A 10714-nucleotide genomic window follows, 5' to 3' on the forward strand; every position below is an offset into this window, starting at 1 on the left:
TTCTGTTAATTTTGCTGGGAGTTATTTAACCTGTATCCTAATGTAACCAACATTCCTTTTGTATCTTATGACTTCAATCTACACATGAAACTAACTTTTGCTCTACTTCCTTTGCAATCTAATTTCTGATCTTTAAAATCAGAATCATTTGTACATTCAAAGTAGTATTAACTCATAGAAAAGGAGTGGACAAGGTTTGTATTTATTAAAAGGTCTATCACACATTGGCATGAAAAATAAGAGGTCCCACATTAAAGTCTCAAAAAGAAAGGCAATGCTAAATGCTAGGGATTTGCTTTTTATCTTAGGATATTTTCCTATCTTTTTATTTTTCATTCCATTTCAGATTTATTTTAATAAAAAAAATTAAATTATATATTTCCATACTGTGGAATGGAGGGAAGCTGTATGGATTTGTCAGTCTAAGGTTCACATACTATCTTTAAACAATCCAGAAATCAAATCCCAAATTGTTTCCATTTGAATTCATTTAGCCTGTGTGCATTGGTTTGAAATTTTACCATGGTTTGCATATATATATATACTGGAATATGTGCTTCAAAAAAACACAGGGTGAAAATTCTTGCAATATAGTCACAGAGAAGATATTTATTTAAAAAGCAGAAAGAGCTCACTAATTGCCTCATCAGAAAAGTTAGATATGAAGAAGGGGGAGATTAGGAGAACTACCAAGAGAGCATTTCAGATTTTCTTCAGCCTTTCTTCTCTAAATGGTAATAACTCTTTCATTAAGTGATCCTAAAGATGCTTTTTCAAAACAACAACAACTGGACTTTTCTTTGTGGGAGATGTTTTTCCTCAAGAAAAAGCAATTCCATCTGCCATTTGAAAAAGCACTTTCAGGACAACCATGACCTGGATGACTGAGAATCTCCATAGACATCATTAAGTGATACTCTGGTGTATAATTTTAACACAGACAGTCTGGCTGACTGACTGACACCAGTCCTGCTAGGGCTTGTGTTAATTCTTGGGTTGAATCAGAAACTAGGAATATGAATGTTCCTATCTGCTGGCCATAAGCATGCCGCAGAAGGATAACTAATGCCCAATTCGACAGACATTTATTATGCCATTGTTTATTTTTCAGGATAATGACTCTGCAATTTGGCTTTAGATGTTTCCTTAGCCTCAATGTTGAGAAGAAGACCACTTCCAGGCCTTTGAGAGCTGCAGTCCTCAAGAGAGTTTCCCACAAACTAGCTCAGCTCTTTATACAGCTTAACTAATTTCAACTTTCTCTGGAATTTGCTGGCATGGAAGCTGAATTGCTTGGAGGACATGAGAATGGTTTAGAGCAGTTAGCACAAACAAACAAAAAACACAAACTTTATTTATATCTCTAGAGTCCCAGTGTGCTTTTTCCTACTGCTGAAAATGAGCAAATATGCAGGCACATACATAATACACATACACATATACATAGATATATAGATATACCTTTAAATGCATTGGCATTTAATGCAACTCCAGTGGATTTATTATCCTTGTTATAATTATCCTTTAAAATGTGTTTCTCTCTCTGTCTCTCTCTCTGTCACTCTATCTCTGTCTCTGTTTCTCTGTCTTCATCTCTCTCTATATATCTCTGTGTGTGTGTGTGTGCGCGCGCGCACGTGTGCTAATCACACAGGCACTTCAATGTTCCCCAAATGCTTATCTTTCCCCTCCCCTTATTTATGTCTCTTTGTCTGCCCTGCACCTTGTATTGTAGGATGGCAAATGTACCCAGAATTGCATAGACCTGGGTCTGTGTACATAACCCCAGGAAGCCTCAGCTGCCACAGCTCACCCCAGAGAGTTCTAGCAAGAATCTGTTTGCCAATCTTTCCCAGTTCCCCATGCAGATCTTTCTCCTTTTGTGCCAGCAATCAGGGCCAAAGCAAAAATGCTATGCTGCCTTTGCTGCCTCCTTTAAAAAGAATATAGATTAACATAGATCTTTATTTAGAATAGAATAGTATTGTTTATTGGCCAAATGTGATTGGACACATAAGAAATTTGTCTTTGGTGCATATACTCTCAGTATACATAAAGGAAAAAAATACATTCACCAAGATACAACACTTAGTGATAATCATAGGTTACTAATATTATCAATCAAATTATACTAGGAAACAAAAAATATAAATTGTAAAGATGCAAGCAACATGGTTATAGTCATAGGTAGGTTACAGGAAGGATGAGAAGAAGAATAGTAATACAGTCTTAGTAAATAATTTGACAGTGTTTTGGGAATTAGTTGTTTAGCACAGCGATGTCATTCGGAAAGAACTATTTTTGTGTCTAGTTGTTCTTGTGTGCAGTGCCCTATAGCATCATTTTGAGGGTAGGAGTTGAAAAAGTTTATGTCCAGGATGTGAGGGGTCTGTAAATATTTTCACAGCCCTCTTTTTGATTCGTGTAGTATACAGGTCCTCAATGGAAGGCAGGTTGGTAGCAATTGCTTTTTCTGCTGTTCTAATTTTCAATTGAAGTCTGTGTCTGTCTTGTTGGGTTGCAGAGCCAAACCAGACCATTATAGAGGTGCATATGACAGACTCAATAATTCCTCTGTGGAATTGAACCAGCAGCTCTTTTGGGCAATTTGAGCTTTCTGAGTTGGCGCAGAAAGAACATTCTTCAATGTGCTTTTTTGATGATGTTTTTGATGTTAGATGTCCATTTTAAGTCTTGAGAGATGATAGAATATAAACTTGAAGGTGTTTTAATTACCCAGTAGTTTTGGAGTATAACAATGGCAAACCATTCAGGTAATTTTCAGCAGTTCTAATCAGAGTTCGTTTCTGGTTAAAATAACCAAAGGCTATATCAATGAAAATACATAAACTGGGTAAGGCTGGGATGGGCATGGCCAGCTTGACATCATTCATGTAGGGAACAATCTGTGGTAGCCTGAATGGTCTGCTAGCAAAAATGGGCTCCCGAGTTTCTCCTGCAACCTTCTGCCAGCAAAAACGGAGCTCAGTAGGGTGCCCTTGCCAGCTCCATTTTTGCTATTAGGGGCATCATGGGCTGGTGCTTCACTATTTCCAGGGCAACCCCACAGGCCAGATCTAAGCACCCCATAGGCTGGATCTGGCCCGTGAGCCTTGACTTGGACACCCCTGCTTTAAAATGTCTTATTCCATCTTCAATGGTTATTCATATAATGTCAGCCTGAGTTCACAGGGCTTTACATAGTAATGAAAGGGATGGATATAATGATGATGATATAATAAAAAGACCAATTATATTTTAAGAATGAGATTTATTTAAAAAAAGGAGACATGCATGAAAAGCGATTCTTGAACTTAAATTGACATTCTGCTATATAGTACCCTCTATAAGGGCTCAAGGATCCCTTTTATAGTTCCTTACCTGGTAAAACAGAATACATTTGTTATCATATCAGCATGATTCAATCTCCATGAATGTAGCTAAATTTTGTTCTACTGCATTTAAAATTAGGCAGAATTTTATTAGTCACCACCATTGGGGGGGGGGGGTGTGGGTAAATTAAATAAAAAAATTTTTTTTTTTTTTTTTTTTTTTTTTTTTTTTTTTTTTTTTTTTTTTTTTTTTTTTTTTTTTTTTATTAAAAAATAATGAAAAAATAAAATAAAAGGGGGAAAAAAAAGAAAAAGGAAAAAAAAAAAAAAAAAAGAGAAAGGGAAGGGAGGGGGGGGGGGGGGGGGGGGGGGTTGGTTTTTTTTTTTCCGCCTTTCGGGGCTTTTGGGGAAAGGGGGGGGGAAGAGGGAAAGTGAGGTAAAATTTTTGGGGTTGGGGGAAGGAAACTACGGGGGGGGGGGGATTATTCAAGAACCCTGTAGGTTGCTGTTTGGGGGGGGGGGGGGGGGGGGGGAAGTCGTGTTTCCTGCAATCAAGTTTGTTGCGGTTTACTTTGAGTTTGTATCTATTGTGTGCTCTTGTGTTGTTATGGTTGAAGCTGAAGTATTCATTGACAGGTAGGACATTGCAATGTATGATTTTATATACCATGCTTAAGTAAGACCGAAGATGGCGTAATTCAAGGTTTTCTAGTTCTAGAATTTCAAGTCTGGTGGCATAAGGTATTCTACAACGAGTAGAGGAGTGGAGAACTCTTCTTGTGAAATATTTCTGGACTTTCTCAATTGTCCTAATATCAGATACGTAGTGTGGGTTCCAGACTGATGAACTGTATTCGAGTATTGGTCTAGCAAATGTTTTGTATGCTCTGGTTAGTAGTGTGATATTACCAGAGAAAAAGCTACGTAGGATTAGGTTAACAACTCTTAATGCCTTTTTAGCTATGTAGTTGCAGTGGGCTCTAGCACTTAGATCATTAGAGGTGAGTATTCCAAGGTCCTTTACAGAGCTTGGGTCATCAACAAGATCTTGACTATTCAGCTTGTATTTTATTTTCTGATTTTTTTGCCAATATGTAAGACAGAGCATTTATTTGTTGAGATTTGAAGTTGCCATTTGTTTGACCACTCTGATACATAGTCAAGATCTTTTTGTAGGGTAGCAGTATTGTCTGTGGTATTGAACAGCTTTACATCATTAGCGAAGAGAACGCAATTGCTCTTAATATGATCACAGAGGTCGTTTATGTAGAGTATGAAGAGAGTTGGTCCTAGAACACTGCCTTGGGGAACACCACTATTGACAGGTACTGGATTTGATAGTACGCTCCCGATTTTGACCATTTGTTGTCTGTTTGACAGGAATGCTTCTATCCAGTTATTCAGTTGTCCAGAGATACCATAGGATTTTATTTTTAGGAGTAGTTTGTCGTGTACCACTGAATCAAAGGCTTTACAGAAGTCTATGTAGATTGCGTCTATTGCTTTGCCCTGGTCGAGTTGTGTCGTCCATATGTTTTTGCAGTGTAAGAGTTGCAGATTACAGGATAATTTTTTTCTGAAACCAAATTGTTTATTGGAGAGTAGGTTATTTGTCTCTAAGTGAAGGATGATGTTTTGGTTAATAATTGATTCCATGACTTTACAGGTGACGCAGCATAAGGAGATTGGCCTGTAATTTTCAACTAGGCTTGGGTCTCCCTTTTTGAAGATGGGGATGACTGTGGCTTGTGACCATAGGTTAGGCAAGGAGCTGGTCCTGAAGATTTTTCAAAGATTATGCTTAGAGGTTTGGCTATGGCAGTGGATAGCTTTCTTAAGAAGTAGGCACATATTCCATCCGGTCCAATAGATAGAGATGGTTTTAGGTTGCGTAGTGCTTTTTCAACATTGTCTTCTGTGAAATCGATATGTATTAGATCATTGTTGTTATCTGTGGTACAGCTAGGAAATACTGGGCATGATCCATTGCTGTTTACAAATACTGAGCCGAAGAATGTGTTAAAGATGTTGGCTTTAATGGTGTCGTCGTTGCAGTCTTTACCATCAGGTCCTATCAAGGGAGGGATGGACTTTGAGTCTTTTAGTGTGAAATTATCCATCAGCTGTCCCCCACCCATCCTGTCCTATATTTCCATCTTTCTGGCTCAGCTGAGTCACGCGGCACAGCTGATTTCCACACTTCAGCTGTTCTACTTACTGGGGCTGCCCTAGAAGGAAAGCAGCTAAACTTCAAATTACTATATTGGTCACTGGTCACCACCAATTGTAATACACACATGCTTACATGCATACCACACAAAGAACACACAAATTTTTCTTAATTGCTTTTTCTTAACTGCTGCTTGTTGTTTAATTGAGGTCTCAACAGAATAATGTAGCATTTGGGGAAAAAGATATAAGACAGCAATCCACCACTGGATGCTAGGATGGAGAAGATCTCCACAGCCACCATATACTTCCCCTTTGTGCTCAGATAGGTAGGGACACAAGTCAATCAAACACTACAAAACATCAGCATGCTGAAGGTGATAAAGTTGGTTTCAGTGAAAGCATCTGGCAACTTTCTGGCAAAAAAAGCCACCATAAAACTAATGATGGCTAGAAATCCTAAGTAGCCCAGGACAAGACAGAACATGATAGAAGATCCCACATTACCTTCTGCTATAATTTCACTAGTGAGAGAATGCATATCCAAATTTGGGAAGGGAGGAGAGGTTGCCATCCACCAAGAACAAATACTTGCTTGAACAAGGGTGCAGGAAATCACAATGAAACTGGCCAATTTTCTCCCCAACCATTTCCTCATGTTGGACCATGGTTTGGTGGCCATGAAAGCTACAACTATGGTGATGGTTTTAGCTAATACACAGGAAATGGCCACCACAAAAACAATGCCAACAGCAGTTTGGGAAAGAAAGCAAGTGGTCTTGTTAGGCTGTCCAAAAACATTAAAGCTGAAAGAAAGCAAAGGAGAAGGGACAGAAGAAGTGTAAATGTCAATTCCCGGTTGTTGGCTTTGACGATTGGAGTGTCTTGGTGCTTAACAAAAGTTTTAAGGACAAAGGCTGTAGTTATAAATAGGCTAATCCCAACCAAGGCTAAACTCATCCCTAATGGCTCTTTATGAGACAGAAAGTTTAAAGTCTTGAAAACACATCGATCTTGCTTCTTGCTTGCATATTGATCTTCTGGACATGGGGAACAATCAACCATATCTGGACATTGAAAAAAAGAAATTAAAATATTGACCATGTGTGGCCCAAGAGACATTTCCATATTCTATTCAACCTAATTCCTTCCCGTTGAATATTGTTGTGTTATCCTATGTCTTAATGTTGTATTTAGCAAGTATAGGATTAACTCTTATTTGGAGCCTTTAGAGTTTATAGAATATATTCTTCCTTTGAAAAGAAGATTTTGAGGGGGCTTTGTTGCTTTCTGAACTAGGTTGTTTTCTTGTAGACATTTCATTACCCAAACTGGAATGTTACCAACTGAAAATAAGATTTGTCCAAAGGAGTGAAAATGGCTATGGGGTGAGTGTATGTTTTGCACGGGTGTGATTCTACCAGTTAGAACTGGTTTGGGTGAACCAGTCCTAATTCTGAAGATCAGCTGTTTGCTGCAACAAGCATGTGAGCCCACCCACCTGCCCCTGCTCTTTCCTGTGCTTTATTTCCTTTTTTAAAACCACAGCTGATTCATGTGGCAGAGTGGTTTGCCACAGCTCAGCTGTTTTATTCACAGGGGCTGCAGTAGAAGCTAAGTATGAGAGCTTTTTTAAATGTGGAACATGCGCATAATCACTGAACAGGTTGTTATACTGATGGAGTCCCACCTTTGATGCTTTGGTCCACTTTTTCCATTGGAAATGAGTGTTGGTCAGGTCAGAAGAAATATAAAAGGAAGCAGCATTTGGTGGGAATGAGTAAGTTACAATAAGAAGGATGTGTGGTGATCATCAAAGGAAATATTGAATTAATCTGGACTGGATACGAAAGTGAGTGAGCCATAGCTAAGAAGTACATTGGCATGATTTGATTATAGAGAGAGGTTCAAATCGCAGAATCAATACAGGAAGGAAGTGTGAAGAAGGGGAAGACTAGTGGGATTACTGGCATGATCTTCTCAAGAAGATAAGATAGTGAATGAATAGTGTATGGATCTGGTGGATGCAAAGATGCTTTGCCAATATAATGCATGGAGGTTTCATAAATGGTATCAATATAAAGCTGATTTAGTTAGATTTCTTTTCCTATTCTAGCTTTAAGTTTGCTTGTGACTTATTCGTTTTTTGTTTCTTTTAATAAAGGTTTTGAACTCAAGGGAGAGTAGCATGATGGAAATATATTTACTGTATGCAACTGACATTAGTTTGGAAGAATCTCATAAGATCTTATTAGTAATAAGATTGCTTATCATTAAGTCACATACATAGGAATAAATATGCAATATTAACACATAATACAGAAAAAGAAGTTAAAGTTCTATGGAGATTCTCAGCCTTTCAGGTTATCATTGTCCCAAAGGTGCTTTTTCAGGCTCAGTGTCCACTTCATTGTCTCAGAGGTGCTTTTTCAAGAGGCAACTGAACTTTCTTATTTATCTTTGAAGACGTGTTGCTTCTTATCCAAGAAGCTTCTTCAGTTCAGTGAAACATCTTAAAAGAAAAACAAGAAAGTCCAGTTGCCTCTTGAAAAAAGCACCTTTGGGACAATGATAACCTGAAAGGCTGAGAATCTCCATAGAACTTTAACTGCTTTTTGTGTATTATGTATTAATATTGCATATTTATTCCTATGTATGTGACTTAATGATAAGCAATCTTATTACTAATAAGATCTTATGAGATTCTTCCAAACTAATGTCAGTTGCATACAGTAAATATATTTCCATCATGCTACTCTCCCTTGAGTTCAAAACCTTTATTAAAAGAAACAAAAAAAGAATAAGTCACAAGCAAACTTAAAGCTAGAATAGGAAAAGAGATCTAACTAAATTAGCTTTATATTGATACCATTTATGAAACCTCCATGCATTATATTGGCAAAGCATCTTTGCATCCACCAGATCCATACACTATTCATTCACTATCTTATCTTCTTGAGAAGATCATGCCAGTAATCCCACTAGTCTTCCCTTTCTTCACACTTCCTTCCTGTATTGATTCTGTGATTTGAACCTCTCTATAATCAAATCATGCCAATGTACTTCTTAGCTATGGCTCACTCACTTTCGTATCCAGTCCAGATTAATTCAATATTTCCTTTGATGATCACCACACATCCTTCTTATTGTAACTAACTCATTCCCACCAAATGCTGCTTCCTTTTATATTTCTTCTGACCTGACCAACACTCATTTCCAAGAGAAAAAGTGAACCAAAGCATCAAAGGTGGGATTCCATCAGGATAACAACCTGTTCAGTGATTATGCGCATGTTCCACATTTAAAAAGCTCTCATACTTACCTTCTACTGCAGCCCCTGTGGATAAAAAAGCTGAGAAGTGGCAAACCACTCTGCCACATGAATCAGCTGTAGTCTAAAAAAAGGAAATAAAGCACAGGAAAGAGCAGGGGCAGGTGGGTGGGCTCACATGCTTGTTGCAGCAAACAGCTGATCTTCAGAATTAGGACTGGTTCACCCAAACCAGTTCTAACTGGTAGAATCCCACCCGTGCAAAACATACACTCACCCCATAGCCATTTTCACTCCTTTGGACAAATCTTATTTTCAGTTGGTAACATTCCAGTTTGGATAATGAAATGTCTACAAGAAAACAACCAAGCTCAGAAAGCAAAAAAAAAACAAAACTCAAAATCTTCTTTTCAAAGGAAGAATATATTCTATAAACTCTAAAGGCTCCAAATAAGAGTTAATCCTATACTTGCTAAATACAACATTAAGACATAGGATAACACAACAATATTCAACGGGAAGGAATTAGGTTGAATAGAATATGGAAATGTCTCTTGGGCCACACATGGTCAATGTTTTAATTTCTTTTTTTCAATGTCCAGATATGGTTGATTGTTCCCCATGTCCAGAAGATCAATATGCAAGAAAGGAGCAAGATCGATGTGTTTTCAAGACCTTAAACTTTCTGTCTCATAAAGAGCCATTAGGGATAAGTTTAGCCTTGCTTGGGATTAGCCTATTTATAACTACAGCCTTTGTCCTTAAAACTTTTGTTAAGCACCAAGACACTCCAATCGTCAAAGCCAACAACCGGGAATTGACATTTACACTCCTTCTGTCCCTTCTCCTTTGCTTTCTTTCAGCTTTACTGTTTTTTGGACAGCCTAACAAGACCACTTGCTTTCTTTGCCAAACTGCTTTTGGCATTGTTTTGCGGTGGCCGTTTCCTGTGTATTAGCTAAAACCATCACCGTAGTTGTAGCTTTCATGGCCACCAAACCAGGGTCCAACATGAGGAAATGGTTGGGGAGAAAATTGGCCAGTTCCATTGTTATTTCCTGCACCCTTGTTCAAGCAAGTATTTGTTCTTGGTGGATGGCAACCCTCCTCCCTTCCCAAATTTGGATATGCATTCTCTCACTAGTGAAATCATAGCAGAATGTAATGTGGGATCTTCTGTCATGTTCTATCTTGTCCTGGGCTACTTAGGATTTCTAGCCATCATTAGTTTTATGGTGGCTTTTTTGCCAGAAAGTTGCCAGATGCTTTCAATGAAACCAAGTTTATCACCTTCAGCATGCTGATGTTTTGTAGTGTTTGGTTGACTTTGTCCCTACCTATCTGAGCACAAAGGGGAAGTATATGGTGGCTGTGGAGATCTTCTCCATCCTTGCATCCATTGGTGGATTGCTGTCTTGTATCTTTTTCCCCAAATGCTACATTATTCTGTTGAGACCTCAATTAAACAACAAGCAGCAGTTAAGAAAAAGCAATTAAGAAAAATTTGTGTGTTCTTTGTGTCGTATGCATGTAAGCATGTGTGTATTACAATTGGTGGTGACCAGTGTCCAATATAGCAATTTGAAGTTTAGCTGCTTTCCTTCTAGGGCAGCCCCAGTAAGTAGAACAGCTGAAGTGTGGAAATCAGCTGTGCCGCGTGACTCAGCTGAGCCAGAAAGAAGGAAATATAGGTCAGGATGGGTGGGGGACAGCTGATGGACAGCTGATGATTATATTTCTACTGTCAAGACACTTAGCATTGGCACTCCACAAGGTTGTGTCCTTAGTCCCTCCCTGTTCTCCATCTATTCATCTGATTGCACAAATAAACATCCCAACAATAGGATAATGAAATTTGCAGACGATACTACGCTTGTAGGACTTATTTCTGGGGATGATGAGTCTGCATATCTGGATGAGATACTACAGCTATCCCGCTGGT

At 38.4% G+C, this 10714-nt stretch overlaps 1 pseudogene; it reads left to right on the plus strand.

Annotated features, from left to right (window-relative positions):
• Positions 1-9376: 9376 nt before the first annotated feature.
• LOC148129157 (vomeronasal type-2 receptor 26-like) lies at positions 9377-10269 on the plus strand (annotated as a pseudogene).
• Positions 10270-10714: the final 445 nt, after the last annotated feature.

Source organism: Notechis scutatus, chromosome Z (assembly GCF_049901735.1).
Source record: "Notechis scutatus isolate UNSWTSFEM ecotype Mainland chromosome Z, rNotScu1.2, whole genome shotgun sequence".
Taxonomy (NCBI): domain Eukaryota; kingdom Metazoa; phylum Chordata; class Lepidosauria; order Squamata; family Elapidae; genus Notechis; species Notechis scutatus.